Source organism: Choloepus didactylus, chromosome X, assembly GCF_015220235.1.
Source record: "Choloepus didactylus isolate mChoDid1 chromosome X, mChoDid1.pri, whole genome shotgun sequence".
Taxonomy (NCBI): Eukaryota; Metazoa; Chordata; class Mammalia; order Pilosa; family Megalonychidae; genus Choloepus; species Choloepus didactylus.
The window spans coordinates 10346660-10367242 of NC_051334.1; the positions used below are offsets into that span (position 1 = coordinate 10346660).

Consider the following 20583-nt stretch of genomic DNA (forward strand, 5'->3'; position numbering starts at 1 on the left):
AGTTCCTTTCGCTTCGTCTGTCTCTGGCCCTTTCCCTCGCGGGAGAAGGGAACCGCAGATTGAGACTCCGCACTCGCTTCGTGCAGTATGTCGCACGTCTCAGTCACACACAAGCAGCTCCAGACTCATCAGGAATTCCCGACCACCAAGGCAATATATTACTTTCCTTACCTTGGTCCGTGCACGGAGTTGCCTGGTCAAACAGAGGCAAGCCCTTTCCCCCTTTTCTCATCCACAACCGGCAGATCCAAGCATCTGGTCTCGGGCCCTTTAGCTGCCGGAGATGGGCCCCCAATGGCGGAGTCCGAGACCGCTCAATCAGCGGGGCGCGCCTTCCCTTTGTCCACCTCGGGGGTCCCCCTCCGAAGCTTTGGATCCCGGACGAGCCCCCAAGTTGTCGGAAATAAAGCGGTGCCTGTAAGGGAATAAACGCTCTCTCGGTTCTGGAGGAGAAAAGAATTTATTTACAATCTTGCAAGATGGGGCGTCCAGCCAAACACGCGGGAGGCTGGCGCGCCAGAGGAAGAGAATGGCGATGTTTAAATCCCCTACTCCTAATTCGCAAGTCCCTCCCCTGTTTCCCCATTGACTGGGTACTACAGAGGTTACAGCCTATCCGAGAACACTAACTAATTCATCTTTTGAGATTTTAATTTGTACAGCCAATCCCAGAGAGCCAACTAGCTCATTATTGAGATTTTGAACTGATTAGCCAATGCCCCCCCCAAATTTTTATTTTTTTGCTGTGAGTTCCCGCCTCTGATACTACCTCATGTCTCTTTACATCAGGCAGATTCTCTCTTCTCTTTGTCTGGGGCTTGTTTAAACTGGTTTTGCCTCCATTTCCCTTATTCCATGCTGTCTCTATGTGAAAACGAAACTTATTCCTTTCTTACACTCCCACTCCCCCCTCACTCACCCAGCTCCAGCACTCTGACCTCCTGCTCTTTCTCCTACAGGCCAGGCCTGCGCCCACCTTCCATTTCCCTTTGCACTGGCTGTTCCTTCTGCCTGGAACACACTTCTTCCCAATACCCATGAGGCATCCTCCCTCCATCACCTCCATTAAGTCTTGGCTCTGATGTCACCCTACTTACATTACACCACCCCCAAAGTTCCATTCCCTTCCCTTCCCTTGCTCTTTTACCTATTACCTTCTAACAATGACAAAAAGAATGACCTGTAATAACATGAAATATATGCATGAATCTTATCAATATAATATTGACATATCATTTGCATAAAGTTAAAAACAAGGAAATTGAACACTTAAACTAGAAATAATGGTAAGAAGTAGTTATCAGGAATGGACACAAATAAGCAAGCAAATTGAAAATCACAAATACAAAGGGGCAGATCTGACCTTATGGCTCTATAGGAGGGCTTCCAGAATGGACATCTTGGGCCCTTTTGAATTCCTCCTCCATAAGATTGTAAATTAAGAGGTAATGTCCTGTCTAGTGTCCTTTCTTTATTTTTTATTTTTGCACACCTCTTAATTCATTATATAGGGTTTTTCATTTTTAACTGTTAACATTCTTGTCGTCACAAAAATGTACATTATCATTAGACAATGTTTGAAGGGAGTACACAGGGAAGAATCAAGTAGAACCTCAAAACTGCCCCAAGAGTTGTTAAACTACAGTATACATTTGTTTTAATATGAAACCATGAACAAAAATTAAAAAGCATATGACTGTACACTTTGGATGGTTTGTATGGTGTATGAATAAAACTGTCAAAAAATACACAAGTAGAAGCAAAATATTGTACTCAGAAAAGCAGTATCTCAGAAGAAAAATCTAAAGCTAAAAATAGGTCTTTCTATTATAATATGTATAATCTTACATAATTTATTAAGACTAATTTAACACAATTTATGTAGAAAATATTAACAGATTTAGAGTGGTCATTAAAAAATCTGATAAGCACTTCAAATACAGAATGTTAAGATGGCAAAATTATATTAAGCAACATTTGCGTCAACGAATCTAGCCCACTAATTCAGGCTGAACATTCACCCGCCGAAGCGCTTCTTTAGGCGTGCAAAAAACAGGACTAACACGCTTAATCTGTTCTTCCCCCAAAAGTGATAACCCAGCAATTCCAAAACAAGTATGAGAAGGCGTCACCACATCTCCTGGCCTGTCTGCAAATCCTTCACTTTCTTCATCTTGACATGCCAAGATAAAATAACGCAGTTTCTCTCCATCAATCCAACGAAGCCTTCCAATTATCTTTAGGGAAGCCAACACCCACCATGAATAGCACACATGTGGTGATTTCTCTGGCTTTCCATTGAGCCCACCTGATGGTAACTGTCATTCACAAAGCCACCAACCCAGTAAATCAGAATTTACTTGATGCAACTGAGTAGTAATAGCCAGGAATCCTGTGCAACAATAATCTTCCCAGCATGGGATTCAGAATCTAGTCTGCAACCGAATCCACCATCAAAGTTCACACAGACAAAACAAAATTGATTGCCTTTTCCACGTTAATAGCATAGAGCTTCCCCAATAGAACCAGAGTTTCCCCAGCACAGAAAGAAAACCTTGTATCAATTTCTCCCAAAATGTCTCCAGCAAAAGACCCATCTTCTCTCTGTAGACTTTGAACATATTCCACAACTTTCTTTATGTCAATAACATTAATACTCTCATACAGAGTAAGAATCTGAACAGTACGAAGAGTATGAGAGATGAGAATCATGTCCAATACTTGCACTTATTCCACCACAATCACGTTGGCATGACTTAATAAATGCTAGAATTTCCTCTCTATTCATGCGATGAAATTGTCCCATTAGAGCCATTACTGTGAGACCCCAACAGATGCCACTCATTCTCAAATACTTACACATACAGTATTCATAATCAGCTTTCTTTGGGCCATGGGATCCAGTATAATCTGCATGTTTCTCCATTCATAGGGTGTCAGATGCAGCTGGCTTGATAACAACATCCTTTTGCCGTGTGCCTTGTCTGAGAGGGAAAAGAGATGTAACTAGTGTCCTTTTAATTCCCAAGGGCTTCTGGGGTAGATTTGGATTATTACAATTATCAAGGTAACACAGTCTAATTTTAAAATGGCAATGCTTTGGGGGCAGCCTGTTTTTTCAAAAATTTGGGTCTTGCGATTTTAGAATAGCACAAACAGCCTGAATACCAATAAAAATGCAAGTTTTCCATGATGGAGTCAAAGGGGTGTGGACCCTATCAAACCATTCGATTTCGTGGAAATTCATCTTGGGTTTCCTTTATTACTTATGGTATATTCACAAAGTCTTTTTCTTTTTCTTTTTCTTTTTCACCTTCTAAATTCAATTTTATTGAGATATATTCACAAACCATACAATCATGCACAGCATATAATCAGTTGTTCACAGTATAATCATCACATAGTTTTGCATTCATCACCACAATCAATTTTTGAACATTTTCGTTACCACACACAAAAAAGAATAAGAAGAAAAATTAAAGTAAAAAAGAACACCCAAAACATCCCATACCCCCCACCCCTACCTATTATTCATTTGCTTTTCGTCCTCATACACTGGATAAAGGGAGTGGGAGCCACAAGGTTGACACAAGGTCTTTTTAAAGTGCCGTTTTCCCACCACATAAAGAGAATTCAATTATAAAACTTTCAGTCATGCAGCTGTAACTCCCTTTTGAGGAAGGATTGTGAGGCAGATTTAAAGTCTTGCATGGAGTCATTAATGCTGTTCACCAAATATTTTAGTTCTCCCACTTCTAAAAACATGGCAGCATTACACTCCTGGCCCCTCCTTGGGCAATGAGTTGTGAGAGGAAGTGGCATGTGTCATTTTCAGGAGAGCCTGAAAAGGTGGCTGTTCCATTAACCTGAGTCCCTGGGCAACTACTCTAAGCAGAGCCTCCTAACAAAGTGTGAGGGGGATGTAGCCTGAACAAGAAATAAAGCTTTGTGGTTTTAAGCCACTAAGATTTGCGGTTTGCTTGTTATGGCAGCATAATCTAGACCATCCTGACTGATACGCTTAAGATGTGACATTTCATAAACTGTTGACTGATTCTTCTTTTTTGTTTTTCCAATCCATTTAAGAGAGCGTTGAGCAGATGGGGCTATAAAGTATCCACTGATATAATTGGGTGTGGGTAGAGATTCAGGTCTCTCTCGAGGACTAAATGCCAAAGAAGATAGAGCAGTGACTGTTTTTGTAGGGATGAGTCAGCCATTACCAGGTAATGGCCAGAGTGTGCAGACGGACACTGGGTACATCCCAGGGACTAAGTACTAGCTCACAATTCTGGTCTTCTAGAGCCAGACTTTGGACTCAAACAGGGAGCCTTTGGGTTGGGTTATGAATGGGATGGGATGGGGCTGTGGTGTTTTTAGTGGAGGAGAAGGAGGAGAGGTGAGTAGTGGGAATATCAGCTACCATGGCTACCTCACCTCTAAGTAATAAAAGCATGATCTGCAACTCTATCAACCCCTTGCTGTGCCCCTTTAGTACAAAGGACTGAGAGTTGGTGTCATTTCCAATCCTGTGATATATACAAGTTAATACTCATCTGATGTGCTGTGCTTTCCTGCTGTTGGTGACTAGAGATGTCCAAATGTTAAAATGACAAACTGTGGACACTCCCTCTGGGCAATCACCACCTATACTTGCTGCTGAGTTCAAAATCATCAATTGTATCTCACCCCTCTCTCTTAGGTTCAGACTTCTATACCTAACTCTCTACTAACCAGTCTACCTGGATATTTAGCTGGGATCTCACACTCACCCTTTCCCAAACTGAAGCCATCTAATTCCTTTCTGGGCCTGAACTTGTTTCTAGATTCTCAGTGTTTCCAGTCCCCAAGTCAGAAATATGGGAACCAGGGTCTTCTCTCTCTCTCTCACTCCCATGCGTCCAATTTGATGACAATTTCTATCCATTGAACATCCAATGTATCTCTCTCTCTCTCCACCCTTCTTTGCTGCCTTGGGGCAGGCATTTACTATTCTCTTGGAGCCCTTCCCTAGCCTCTGGGCTGGTCTTTCTGCCTTTCCAGTCCATGGCTGCCAGGCTGACTTACTCAACTGCCAAACCTGACCCTGTCATCCCCTGCTTGGGAACATGGCTGTCTTCAGCACATGAGCCAACTGTGTGAGGACATACATGGCCTTGCTTTTGTAACTAAGAAGTTAGGATTTGAAGACTGATCATGATTACTGAATCATTATATAGATATTCCTTTTGATTTTCTGGTATATTAGAGTAGACAGAGGGAAACACCTGAAACCTGGACTGTAGTCCTGCTGCCTTGATCTCTGATAATGATTGTACAGCCCTTATCTTGTACTCTTGTGATTGTAAAAACCTTGTGACTAACCTTTACTTGTACCCATTTATCCAGTTTTTCAACTTTAAAGTCTTATGATCACTAAATTCACTAATGTTTATTAATGAAGGGTCTTGGGTCAGCCCAAAACTAACCAACCGCAAGTCCAAAGTGATCTTGATGACCGAAGCTGGATCTAGCCAAAATGGGCCTGCCTGACATGTGCAATAGCTTAGACTTTAACCTACAAGTCACCTATACCTCATTATAATACTAAAATCATTCCCATCATCATGTTAAGGCCGCCATTTTCTTACATACATTCTGTAACTAAGCATGTAATCAATCTGCACATGCTCAATAATTAGATCACTTTTAATTACATCATCTGGGGTCATTGTACTCATTATACTAAAACCTGCCCATCTTTTGACACTATAAAACTATCAGAGTTACTGCAGTTCGGGGGGACAGATTTTGGACTGATAGGCTATCTGTTCTCCTGCTTTGCACCTAGCAATAAAACTCTTTCTCTCTTTGAAACCCCAGCGTCTCAGGAATTGGTCATTTGTTGGGGACGCTTGCACCTTCTGGGACGCTTGCACCTTCAGCGATGCCGGAAGCACAATATGGCCGCTAGAGCTAAGAATAACCTTGAATAGCGTCAGCCTTCTTTACGGAAGTAGTAGTTCACGCCAAGAGTTCGCGCCTAAACAAGTAGCCGCCCATCTACCATCCACCCCAGCAACAGCTACCACCAATCCCAGACCCCCAGCAACAGCTACCACCAATCCCAGACCGCCACCTGTCCCTATTAGCCACCCCCTCTCCCTCCAGGGCATATATACCCTGCCTTTTCAATAAAGTTTTGCAGCTTGATCAGGATACTTGTCTTGCTGTCATTCTTCGTGTCTCTTGTCCCATACCATTCCTCACTCACAGGTATCAGAGCCTCCGTTGATCGTCCCGCGGGCCGGGACAGTCATTTGAGCGCATTGGGCAAAAGAATCCACTGCCTTGGTTTGGTAACGCCGTCTTAGCCTTTGCCTTGACCTTGCATTATATGTCAGAGCTATGTCAGACTACTCACAATGTCCCACACCCACCATAGGGGGCTGAATAATGTCCTCCAAAAATCCATATCTACTTTCAGAATGTGACCTCAATTGGAAATAGGGTCTTTGCAGATGTAATTAGAAGTTACGATGAGGTCACACTGGATTAGGTTGGACGCTAAATTCAATGACTGGAGTCCTTGCAAGAAGAGGAGAGAAGACATAGAGACACACACACATGGGGAAGAAGGCCATGAATGGAGGCAGACATAGGAGTGATGTGTCTACAAGCCAAGAACCCCAGGGATTGCTGGCAACCACCAGAAGCTGGGAGAGCGGCATGGGACGACTTCTCCTCAGAGCTTCCAGAAGGAACCAACCCTGCTGACATCTTGATTTCAGATTTCTAGTCTCCAGAATGGTGAAAGAATAAATTTCTGTTGTTTTACAAGTTTGTGGCAATTTGTTATGGCAGCCCTAGGAATCTAAGACACTCTACAATAGAAAAAAGGAGCAAAAGACGTTAAAAGTACTTCACAGAAAAGATAACACGCATGGCTGATGAACATATCAAAAGGTGCTCAACCTCATAAGCAATCAAGAAAATGTACATTAAAATCACAATAAAGTACCAATTCACTTTCACCAAGACTGGAAAAATATAGATGACTATATAAAAGATTCTGATGATACAAAGTCTTAGCAAGAACATGAAGACGTCAGTACCCATTATACTGTTGTAAGCTGGTGCAACCATTTCGGAAAACAATTTGGCATTATTCCACCTATAGTTATACATGTTAGAGGAATGTTTACATACCACCAGCTATCTATAAGAATGTTCATAGCTGCACTATTTATAATAGCAAAAACCAGCAATTACCCAAAAGTCCATCAAAAATAAAATGAATAGATAAATTGTGATGTAGTCATATAATAGAATGCTATATAAAATGAATAAATTACAGTTATTTACCACAATATGGATAAATTGCAGTTACAGTGTATTGTTCTATTTATATGCCATTAAAAAACATACACACTAAATACCATATTGTTATATCTACAACCATATGTGGAAGAACCACAAAGGATATTGGTTACTACTGAAAGGGGAGGGGAAGGGAGTGGGTGGGCCTGGAAAGGAACACCCCGGGCTTCATATGATCAATAATTCTGTCCTGTTTCTTAAGTTGGGTGGTGGATATATGGATGATCATTCTGTTCTTACTTACAACACACATTTGAAAATATTATATTACAACTTTCTAATTTAATAAAAATATATTAACTCCCAAACATATTAAAATTTTAAAAAACGAAAAGTCACAGTTTTTGGATGAACAGCAGTGACTCATTCTCTATGTTCAAATGGGTTTGGAGAGAAGAGAAGAGAAGAGAAAGTGTTGAAGAAGTGCAACACTCAATCTTTTTACTGGTAATTTCTTTTGCTCTATCAGTAAACACAAACACGGCACAAGGTAATTTTGAAAGCTTTTTACCATCTTCATCTCAATGGATCTTACAGTTTCATGAGCTAAGAAGGACAGGCATTATTTTCTCTATTTCATTCAGGTAGTAAAAGAGAAACAAAAATTTTAACATAATAATGCAAGATGTGGCTGGTCCTGATTCATGAGGTGGCACTTCCATTTGTTACCCTAATTCAAAAATCACATAAACTTTGCATGTGACAAATGCTTTTCCTTACAGTGCTCAATTTATATTAAATGAAAAATTATGCTTGCCTTCTAAACTGCAAAGTATTGCAAATGGGGTGGACTGTGTTTTTGCTTTTAATAAGAAAAATGGCAAAGGCATATTTTATATATTTCTGCATTCTGGGTGCTCAGTTTGTGTTTTTTTTTTTTTTTTTGCAATTTCCATAAAATCAAATAACAAGTACTCATTCAAACAGATTCAGTTAAGTGGCTTCTGAAGGAAATACCCACAGAAAATGAAGTCTCAAATCTAATAGCAAAGCACTATTACAGTTTTTTATTTTCTGCCAATATTTATATGGAGGCATAAAATCTTGTTTAGTTTGAAGTGGAGGCTTTCAAAGCACAAACTCATCTTTCCCTCTATTTTCTTCTTTCCTTCATCACAAGTTGCTTCGTTATTGAACTTGGAGGAGGTAATTTGGGTTGAAATTATTAATTATAGAAGGGCATGAGACTACAAAATGATTTTTACTGAGAGAAGAATCTTATTTTAAAATAAATAGTGTAATCCTCTTTTATCTGGGGTCTATTGGGGATGGTACGGCTTTATTGAGGGTGCTGGAGGGGAGAATGTAAAAACCGATTTCCACAGTCACACTTATTTATTAACTTTGTGAATGGCTTTGATGGTGATTATGGGAAGGACAAAAAAAGACACATATTAGTATTTAGAGTAAGACAAATGGATCTTAACAAGGGGAGTGAAAGTCTGAAAAAAAAAAGGGAACAGAGAGAAAAGAAAGGACAAGAGTTTAGAAATATATCTCCACATGAAATATTTTTGTGCATGAGTAGGAAGTTGCTTTCAGAAAGCTAAGCCGCAGACTCTTGCACACAGACCTTGCACAAGGAACTCTATGATTAGAAAATAGCATCATGAGTTTAAAGACGTTGAACTTAAAATGTGAATGGGGCATCTCTATTAATTTGGATCTATACTGTGGCTAGAGATCCTGTTATCTGATGCAAAAGCAAACAAGAAATGCTATGACCCTTGTCTCAGTGTTGGTGTTAAAGCTGAAAAAAAATGGTTTTATGTGCATCTATTCATCCCAGCCTAAGGAAAGTGAGTATCCTATGACCAGAATTTACCAGGTATCTAAGTTTTGGTAGTGAATTCTGATAGGAGAGCTCTTGAGAACAAAGCTTCAGCTTTTGACAAGGACTGCTTTCTGCGCCTCAGTTACTACCCTCTCATTTTGCTGGGGAAATGCTTTGTGAAGGCACATTCCATTGTCCTAGCATCGACTTGTACACGCCCCTCATCTTGATTCCATTTGAGAGAGAAAAGCTCAAGAAGGAGAGGGGAGGTGGGATTTTTTGTGAATGCTGTAATTTCAGAGAATGCAAAAATAGCCTGACCCGGATTGGTGACTGTGGGGCTCCGGAATGCTCCGTGGGAAACCGCTGCATTCCTGAGGCAGAACTGGCCAGTTGAGGGACCAGTAAAGACGCTGGAGTTAAAAAGCCACATGCATACGTGCCTCTCGCTACAAATAGCAGCATTTTGACTAATGGTGAAAGAACAATTGCTTAATTTGGTGCAAAGCAAGTGGATAGGAATGCTCTTCTTGATTCACTTAAGCCCTCGTAAATGACAGCACGCATTTGTATTTTCACAGGGAGGGTGGGATGGAGGAGTAGTGCCGGCATGAGGCAGGCGTCATCATTTAGGATTTTTCATATGCCTTAGGAGCATAAACTAAGCAAAAAATACTAAAGAAGCCAATTTCCCTTGGAGCTCCCATTATGGACAGAGAAAACTGCTGAGGAGCCTGGGAGACTGCCAATCTCTCCTAACCCAGTGGTTCTCAACAGGGGGACATATGGCAGTGTCTGGAGACATTTTTGGTTTTCACGACTTGGATGAGGGGGTGCTACTGGCATCTTGTAGGTAGAGGCCTGGGATGCTGCACAGGACGGCCCCCACAGCCAAGGATGACCTGACCCCAAAATGTCAGTAGTGCTGAGGTTGTGAAACCCTCATAAAACATGTTAATGTCCCCAACATGAAACTGTTTGAAACATTCCCCACATTCCCCTATTGGTGTAATTGACCAGAACAACAGTTTGACAAAACAAAACAAACCAAGTAACCCAGTTAGTAATCGTTCCTCTTTCCTGCCCCACAGAAAATTGTTGAGTAAACGTAAGCATGACCTTTTTCAAAAACTGACTCTATAAGCAGCTCCTTAAATATGTTTCACTGCAATTTTTGCCATCCTCTAGAGGCTATTATATGCCCAGCAAAATGACTGAAACCACTGTAAGAATAAGAATGTATAGCTTCATTAGTATCTCTTGGCTAAACTAGTTGTAATGACAGGTGAGGAGGACCCAGAAAAAGCCTTTAAATAAAAATTTGCTTGTTTGCTTGTTTCTCTATAGTTTAAGGTGTATAAACACTGGAATTTATGCTAAAACTGCCTTTAGATGCAGGGCAATAAGTGAAACATACAAATATTCAGGTCCAGTAAAGCAATGCATGTTTCAGCAGCCCTAAGCTTGTTGCTTTTCAATTTGTTGGCCAGAAGAGGAACCTAAGTTTCAGTACTTCCTAGATTGGAAAGAAAACTTGATGATTGTCATTGAAATACAAAGCCCAAATTCTTTGAGAATGGTAATCGTGAAAGTTGTGCCCATGACTTGGAGGGCTTTGTGCAAAGAGCATGAATCTAGGTAATCGGTAGAGTTTGGATTTTAGGATAATCGGTGCCACCACTTATCTGTGTGACCCTGGTTTTCAGTTTCCTCAACTGTGAAGCAAAGGCACTGGGTTATGATCTCCAGGGTCACTTTTAACTATAGAAGCAGTAGCACCAAAATGGTTGAGGCCACACTGGCCTTGACGATTTTCTACCTGTTAGGGATTGGACCATAGTCCTCACAAAGACCTAGTCAAGGACATGAATCAGGGTGGGCCTTCATCCAACAGGACTGGAGTTCTTGTAAGCAGGGGAAATGTAGACACAGTGCAGAGGAGAAGACAGAGGGTCACAGGAAGCCATGTGACGGAGGCAGAGACTGTGTTAGGGACAGCCGGCAAGCCACCAGCAGAGCCCTACAGACTGCAGAGAAAGCCTATCCTGCTGACACCTTGATTTGGGACATTTAGCCTCCAAAACTGTGAGACAATAAATTTCTATTGTTTAAACCAACTAATCTGTGGTACTTTCTTACAACAGCCCGGGCAAATTAATTCACCACCAAACCACCAAAAGTCTCTGTCTAGCAATACCTACCGATTTAGAAGTAAAATGATAGCTCATAAAACCGTGAGTTTGCTGTTTAATCCACTAGAGAAAAGAATATTTACCAGTATGTGATGTAGAAGGATCCTAAATAAGACCCTCTTTCCTCTCATTAGAATAAAGGAACGCAGGAAATCTATGACAGAGTACTGATTATTTCCCCAACATCCAAATTTATTTTTTACTCTGTAATGGTTGGGGTTGGATATTTACAGGCCATTTCTGTGTAGAAATTGGCCTGGCAGATCCCCTTATAGAATACCTCTATCTTAATATCAGTCTGAATGTTAACGTTAATTAATTGAGAGTTTTTCAATCAAATCCGCATGCAAAATAGATTGCCTGACAGCGTGGTGTGTAAGTATCTGGTACACTTTCTATGAGAGGCCCTTCAAAGCTGAAAACAGGAGAAAACAAAGTGCAAGAATGCAGAACTCACTATGTTTTTCGCCTCTACCGGAAGTCCCTCTCGTGGGAAGCCATGCCTCAGAGCATGCAGGCAGCTGGCAGAGAACGATGCAACCCACACCGTGCCAGAGGCCCTCTCGGGAAGGGAGGGTTTCTTGTTTTTCAGCCAGTTTTATCCCCCCACCCACCCCTCCCACCCAGAGCTTTTGGCTCTCTAATTTCTCCTTCTACAGCTGCTTTCAATTCTCTCATGGATGATGGTTTTACAGACATTTATTTATTTTCATCTTGGCAACAGTTCAGCAAGAAAGAAGGTTAATATGTTGACAAAAATGTGGGTGTTGAAGACTAGTCATGGGTTTTAAAAAGACAGGTCACCTTGACAGCTGCAGCAGACAATCAAGCATCAGTAGTGTAAGGCAATTTTTAAAAATGAGTATTGCATTATTTAGAAGTGCCTCTTGGGTTGTTTAGCAAGGTGTGCGACTTTGAGTGAGGAATGGAGAAAGCAGGAGAGCAAGGGAAATCGTCTTCCATTTGAGATCTTGTGACCAGCCAACCTGGGACCATTGCCAACCCTCTTTCTAGCTTATATAAAAAAAGAAACTCAATCGGGGGAAATACATATAAATATTTACAAAGGTTTCCCCTCTACCAACAATATTCTCGGGCAAGATACATCATCTTGCAGAGTGGTTGCAGTTGAAATAAACGGTGCAAGAGGTGTGTGTGTGTGTGTGTGTTTTCCATAATGAAAGTGTAACCTGTTTGTAAACTTTACAAGCACACATCCTAAATTGTAGGCATCGTCTGCCTCGGAAGGATAAAGTGTGACCAAAGACCACTGAGACCCGAAATTGCAGTTCCTAGGAATCTGAGCATCTTTGATGTGACTTTAAGGCCCTCTCAGACTCTTCATTAATGCTTGTTCAGCAATGAGAAATCACATCGATTTGTATTGAGACTGGATTAACAACAGAGGGCAGCTAAAAGGTATTTCCTTTTAGCCTCATTTCCCAAAAGGGATTGCTCAGCTGTGTTAGGGGAGCTGGCCTCTTCCTTCTCTAAGCCGGCTCTTTAGAGTCTTGAGGGATCACCGCTCTCGGGAAAATGGCTCAATCTAGGGGATTCTGTATGAGCAACTGAGAAAAGTTCCTACTCCCAGGTCTTTCCTCAGCGGGCTCCAGTCACCTTTGGACATGACAATGAGAAAAGAATAAAGTATGAGAACTCAAATGGGATTTGTCAAAGTGTAAACGGGACCACCTCTAACCCACACTGGAGTTGGACAGAAACCAGAGAATGTGTCTTGTGTGAACGTTTCCCCCTGCAAAGTCTATTTTGACTGTTGCCCCGAAACCACAACCATCTATCACATGCTTGCAAGAAAGCCCCCAAAAGCTTCCTGTTTCATGAGACTCGTGAGAAGGATTGTCTTTTTGCTATTTCCCAGCTAGGAGAAAGAAGGAGAATTTAGACTTTGCATTTTGAGGTATTTATGAATACTTTACACTGCTAAAGCTCTCCATCATTTGCAGATACCACAGGACGGCAGAGGGGAGCTTCAGCCCTTCAGTCTAGGCCTTGCGGAGGAGTTGGGACACGTTAGGGCTGAAGGCAAAGTGGTTTGGCAAGGAGGCGTCCAAGGCAGCAGAGCTGAGACAGGACAACGTGGCTCGCCAATGCCAAGGTGGCTACCCCAGAGGGAGCAGAGGGGATTGGGGTGATGGGTCGGTTTGTGAAGCTAGAGGCTTGTAGCCTCTCCTACCGAGTCAGTGCCAACCAAGGAATAACTGGAACCCACAAGAGAGTGTGAAGGGGAACACGGGCTGGTGGAAAGTTCACACAGACCTCACAAATTAGCTCATAGTGTCCACTAAGGAGCAGCTGAAGCGTCTCTTCTCGCAATTTACAATGGACATATATTTTGTGTCATTAAGGTCAACATGTGGTTAGTCACCCAGTGGCTGATTGTGTCAAAGGTGTGATCGCAAGGTGGGCCGTTTCCTGAGGAAAGGCGAGCACTCACCACCACGGCTGCAGGTCCCCAAAGAGGTGCTTTCTGGGGCCTCTGGGCCCCTCCTCGCGGTCTGCACGGGGTTTGCTTAAAGTGCTCCGTGTGGGCAGCAGTTGCTGAAAGCTTTCTCTTCCCCTGTGTCCCTGTGTTCACTCAAGAAGACAAGAGGATGTCGCAGGCAGACACCAGCCGTCCCCAGGCTTTGTCCCTCAATTAGCCTGCTAGCGCAAGGATGGTCTGCTGCCTGCTGCCTCCTTGGCTCCTTGCCTGGGTGAGCTTTTTATTCACCATAGCTGAGTGTGAAAGCGTGGCTCTTTGCGTGGCTCATATCATATGTCACCATGATGACCCTTTCATAAGCCAAGAGTGGAGAAAGGACAAGATGGACTCAAGACTGACAGTCTAGTTTCCATCACGTTGACTGGACTGTTACCACAGTGCATTTCCCTCGTTTTTATTCAATTAATTAATTAAGGATCAGAAAGCCTGGGTGGGATATTATTTTCCTAAATGAATTTTTAAATTATAAAAGCAAGACTTAACGGTTGGGCACTCGAACAATACGGAAAAGCACAATGATGAAGAGAAGTCTTACAAACCTCATCCTCAGCTAGCCAGAGTTGAGTTGTTGTTACTCTTTTGATGTACTTTCTTCTAGTATTTTTTCTCTTCCCAGACATATATCCATAAACCCTTGTATCTCTCTTTACAAACCTAGGTCAGGCATTCTGGACATTGAATTTTGTATTGTACCTTTTTTAAATGCTATGTGGTATTTTGTGGCATTTGCCTACACCATGATTATGTTCCTTGGCTATGTTCCTTGTAAGAATATACTGTACATTTTTTTAAAAAAATCACTGTTGTTGGACATTTAAGAGGTCTACAATTTTTCTCCATGATAAACACCACCACAATGAACACCTCCGTCTGTTGATCTGAGACTGCATCTCTGAACATTGATCTAGCAAATGAGCCCCAAAGTGAAATTTTCAGGACAGAAGGTCTGGATATTTTTAGGGCCTTTGATGCACATTGCCAAGCTGCCTTCCAAAACAACTGCACCACAAGGTTTCGTTGCCTTCGTTATCAAAGGATCCACAGTACCGAGGACTGAAAGTGGCCATACAGTGTCTGAAGTGGGAGCGAGAAGCTCCAGGTCTGGCATTGAAAGATTGAAGATGACAACTGTGGTCAGGTGCAGAGCTGAGTGTGCTTCCTAGGGTTGTTCTGGAATGAAATGACCCCTTAAGGACCACTTTAGCAGAGCCTCTGACCTTTACCAAACAGATCAGCACAAAGTGCACTCAACTTGAACATGAAAAAGAAACACATTATCTATCCAAAATGTCCCGTATGTCCCCTTGACCCACACTTCTCTATTCAAGTCAGGGTTCAGGAGAGGGATGCCTAGGAGGGTTTGAGGTTTCAGTAAGGGGAGGGTGCATGCGTATGTGCTTCGTTCTTGCAAAAAGGAAAGAGAATGTACCTTTGAGTTCACTTGGTACAGCAGGAATCAACCTGGTTCTCTTCTGCTTCTGGCCAGAACTGACATTGTCCATCATTGTTTTTTCCACTGGGGATAATGATATCCGTCGGCTTCCCAGGGGATAGTGGGGTTGAATTCCTGTTTATCAAAGACTTGGAATAGAGGACCTTTGAGAGCGTGTGCAAGTGACTAACGGCAGGTCAGCCATGGGCTTGGAATCCCAGGTGTCCCTCCCAGATGGCTATCTAATGGCCTTGGGTTGCTCACTGACCGAGGCTGGGGTTATCAGTCTTCATCTGTACAGAGCTCCCAGGGTGGTTGAGCAAGAGGCTCACGATCTGATCACAAGAGAAAAAAAGAGTGCCTGTGTTGCTGATAACAAAGACTTACACAAGACCTGGAACAAACGCCAATGTTTTAAAACGCTTGGCAGAAATTTAAGCTACAAAGCATTTTATCATCTCAGGCCATCGCTTAGAGAGACCAGCTGAAGCGACTCTGTCCACATCCTTTTACAAGCCCCGGGCCTTCAAGGGATCTTTGCAAACCAGCTGAACTGTAGCTTGCTTTTCAGAGTGGGTAAGATTACAGCAGTACAAATTGGCCGTGTGGCAAGAAAGAAAACTGAAATTCAACCCAATGCTGGAGTTGAAAGCTCTCACCGACTCAAATGTCACCAGCTATGGGGTACAGCTTCCCCTCTAATTATGTTCTGTCAAACAAGGATGGGCAGTGTCAGCCCAGACTTAATTTTGGCTCCCCCAGCAACCAATAGCAGTGGGCCCAGGCCCGAGTGGCAGTGATCGAGAAAGGGTTTGAAAAACCCTTCAGTCGATTTCAAGACTTCCGGGGACGCGAAAACTTTCGGTGGGACGGTGAAGTTTAAACCACAATGTTCTTTTGGGGCAAAGTTAAGAGCCAATCACGATTTAGGTTTCTGAGTATGTTCTGTCCATATTTGGGTGTAATATTGCTTCATTGAACTAAACTTCTAATATATGCACTTGAAAAGCAGACTTTGGAGTGTTTTTCTCTTTCTGTTGTTAAAGAAATCTTGTCCTCATACATTTGGTGCTGCCTGTGAATTTATCGGGTAGCTTCAACATGAAGAAAGGGGCCAATGTAGAAGAGATATTTTTTACTTTTATTTTTATTTTTTTTAAATGAACTTCAACTGTAGCTCCTAGCTTTATAATATTTTGATGCAAATACATAGGAAACAGAAAATAGTTTTGTTCTGTGGAAAAATAACCAGAAGTGGCTTATGAGATTATGCGGATATTGAAACACTTAGAATGCCACGTGCATTACATTATTTTATCTGTGATGTGTATGTGTAGGAGATCCATTTCTCAGTGATCCCAGGAAATAAATGTAGCCTTTAAAGTTTCTTCTTAAGGATTGCATGAGGAGGAGGATTGAATTTTGTGGAGAAATAAGACACAAATCTGATAAGCCTCATTATATTTTTAGGTGAATATTTATCAAGTCCTTTATATGTACCATCCATTTTATTCTCACTACAACTCTACAAAGGAGATCCTATTCTTATCTCCATTTTGCAGATGAAGACACTGAGGCACAGAGAGTTTGCCTAACTTGCCCAAGGTGGCCCAGCGAGGTTTCCACCTTGAGCAGTCAGGCGCCAAAACCTGCACTCTTAACCACAGTTCTCAACTCCACCGGGTGTTGTCTTTTGCTTGCAGCCAAGAGCAGGGGACCCCAATCTCTAAGACACCGACGTCCACCCACTCTCAGGACTCAAGGGAAGGAAAGTTGAAAGGTTGCTCAACTTGTCTCGGGCCTGAGGCTGGGTGAGTTCCCAGTTAGGATATTGCCTCCAGAATCATCTGGGCAGAAACAGCAGTCCAAGATCCACCGGGAGAGACCCTCACTCAGGGCCCCAGGTATCCTCAGTCCTAGGACACAAGCTCTAGAAGCCCCTCTCCAGCCTGAGGATTCAGACTTGGATACAGGGGCTGGAGCTGAGACCCAGCAACCTTGTCCTTCTGAGTTCTCAAAATTGGGAGACCCAGAGAAAGGGGGAGAGGGCACTACCCAGAGGCCCCACCTCCAGCCTGGAGAGCTGTGGAGCTCACAAAGGGCAATTTGGAACTCCAGGGGACATTGGGCAATGTCTGGAGACATTTTGGGTTGTCACAACCGAGGGAATATCTTACTGGCATCTAGTGAATGGAGGCCAGAGATGCTGCTAAACATCCTGCAATACACAGAACGGCCCCCGCCGCAAAGGATGCTCCAGCCCCAAATGTCACCAGTGCCGAGGTGAGAAGCTCTGCTCTAGAGTCTTGGTTCGGTGCATTGTACCCACAGTTCTGAGGAAGCTCTGTTTGGGGCATCTTCGAAGAGTCATTCTGCAACCAGGAAGCCAGCAGCCCTGACACCTGGCAGAGAATGGGGGAGAGAGAAGGCAGACCACGCTCACCGGTTTAACCTACTGCATCTTTCTTTCTGACAGTGAGGGGTCAGTGTTTGCTCTGTTTTATAGGCATCGGCCCGAGGTATGGGCCTGCCTGGGGATTCCTGGGGCCTCCAAATTGTGCAATTGAGGGGCAAAGCTGGGGAGAAGGCTTCCAGGGCAAAGTCAGAACCCCTGCTGGTTTAAGGGGGCAATAGAGATTTCCTTTGTACCTCCCTCCACACACTACACTACCTCTTCCACCCACCCTTTGAAGCATCCTCCCCTGTGAAAATATGGTACCTGCTCCCTCCATCAGTTGACAATTTCCAGGGAAAGTTGGGTAAAGCATTTAGTGTGTGCTCCAAACCTGTCCGGGGCCGCCTGTCACTTCTGCCTGGCTGGTGGCCCCTGTCCATGCCCTACATCCTATATTGGCCTGGGTGCTCCCACAGGGGAAACCCCTCAGACTCACTGTTAAGCCTCCCAAGCCCCCAGCACAGTATCGAGCACACAGGGGGTGCTCCATCAATGGTTAATGTAGAATTCCTCTCACGTGACAATGAGAAAGGCTGAAGTTCAAAGCCAAATCTGATGCTTACTGACAGTAATCCACATGCATTCTCTCAGCCCTGCCACAACTGGATGGGGCCACCAGGAGTGTTCTTCCTTGGAAACTGAGGTGGAATGCACACACAGTAAAATGCACACATCCTAAGTGGACAGCTTGGTGAATTGTTACCCCGGTATACACCCAAGTAACCATTCCATTTGCCCAGAAAGTTCCCTAGTTCCTCCTTCCCAGTAAATTAACTTCCATGTTCCCCTCACCCTTGTGAATCACTACACTGACTTCTACCCCTCCATAAAACTAGGTCTGCTTGTTCATGAACTTCATATAAATGGAATTGTGCAGATGTCCTCTTCTGTCTGACTTCTTTCTCTCAACATAATGTTTCTGAGATTTATTCATGAGGCTGCACATACCAGTAGTTTTTTCCTTTTTTTTTTAACGGCTATGTATTATTCCGTTGTAAGGATATGCCACAATTTGTCTATCCACTCTCTTGTTGATGGACATTTGGATCATTTCCAGCTTGGGGCTATTGTGAATAAAGCTGCTATGAACATTCTTGTATTTTATGGTCATGCACTTTCATGTCTCTTAGTTATGTACCTAGGAGTAAAAATTGCTGTCATAGGAAGGCATATTTTAATTTAATTAGAAACTAGTATCAGTATTCTTAGTTTGGATTTGAGAAAGGAAAATTTTTAGAGAAAAATGAAGCAGTGCCAATCTTTCTGCACTGTATCCATCATGCTAATTTCTTGATATAATGCCAGTATGCATTGCTAATTGAATCATCAGGAGAGATAGTTGGAAGTGACAATGAAGCAACTCATAAACACACACTCATCTCATTTTTCCATGCATTCACACCGATGGTATCTTTAAAAACTGGTCTTTCTTGAAGTTGGGATTAACTACAGTGAGTGGTCACACAGGCAGAAAGTCTATGAAAGCAAATATCTGAAGAGGAAAATTTGCTCTGTAATGAAGCCCTGACTCAAATGACAACTACAGGAAGCGAGAAGTATGTGAACTATGTGGAACGAGGGCCATCTGAGCCTTCTGTGGTGTCTGTTTGGACTATGTGGCGAGTCTTGCTCTCCTGCCAAATCCGCAGCTCTCCTGAGGACCTGCACAAAGAGAACTGGCCCGTTTTCCCCAGCTTCCTGCTCCCTTCAGTAGCAAATTCCTAAGTTACCTGTTGCTCTCTACTTGAGGCCGCTGGGTTCTAGAAATCTTAAACAGCTTTGTGAAAGTGACTGGAGAAGAGGAAACCAGTTTAGGACCTTGGAGTGCTGTCATGAGACTATAGAGTTAAGGCTGGGATGCCAAAGGAAAGAATAGAAATGTCCAAGCTTTTATCTTCCTACAAGGTGTATTTAGTAACAGTTGCCGCTCATTACAAGTTAAATTCCTTTCACCCAAGGGGGTGTTTCATATATTTTTTCCTAATGACATACAGTTTGTTTTTCTACTAACCCCTCCTCCAGACTTCTGCTATTAAAAACTTCAGTCTTTACCCATAAAGTGTACCTTAGACCTCTTCAAATGGTCCTTTCTTACAGAATTTAAGATACTGCTCCTGGGATTTGATCTATTCCATCTATGTCTCCTCCTAATGTCCTTTGCCCCTTTCTTCTCAACCATGAAAAAAATTGGCCACATCTGTGTGACATGAAACAGTCTGATTGAGTCAGTGAATAAGGAATATCAATCACCCAGGTTGTGTATTTGGCCCCAGGAAATCAAAACAACAGGATGATTGAATATTTTCTTTCTTTTCTTTTAAAACATTTATTTTTCCATTGTTCTCCTGCTGTGTAGAGTCTTTTTCTGGACGGAAATAAATCACCTGCTACTTGATCTCTTTGCCTTTTTTTGAGAGTGACTGTTGAATGAACTTGTCCTGGAATGGTTTTCAGAACAGATTTTAACTTTCTCAGAGGGGTTGGTAAACATCCTAAAGTATGCAATGGGGACTGTCTTGCTTTCCTGCACCTCAACTTCCATATGAGTTGTTTTAATGTATATAACTTATTGGATCTGTCATGATTTGACCTTCATTTCTCTCTTATTCTTAAGGACATAAGGGGTTGCTTAGGACAAAGTAGCCCATGGACTCCAGCAAATACCTCCCTTATTATGGAGGACGTTGCTTCTGCCACCAGAAGCCCACACTGCAGACCTCAGAAGCCTCCATTGTAGAGGAGGATTGAGTTCCTTGACCAACATATTTTTATGGAAACACTTCCTTCTTATTTCAGTTTGACCAGCACAACTAGGTTTGTTTTTTTTTTAATTTTTTATTCTATTACCATATATACAACTTAACATTT

At 42.6% G+C, this 20583-nt stretch overlaps 1 pseudogene; it reads right to left on the reverse strand.

Annotated features, from left to right (window-relative positions):
- Positions 1 to 1911: 1911 nt before the first annotated feature.
- Positions 1912 to 2999, reverse strand: LOC119523562 (annotated as a pseudogene).
- Between the last annotated feature and the right edge of the window lie 17584 nt (positions 3000 to 20583).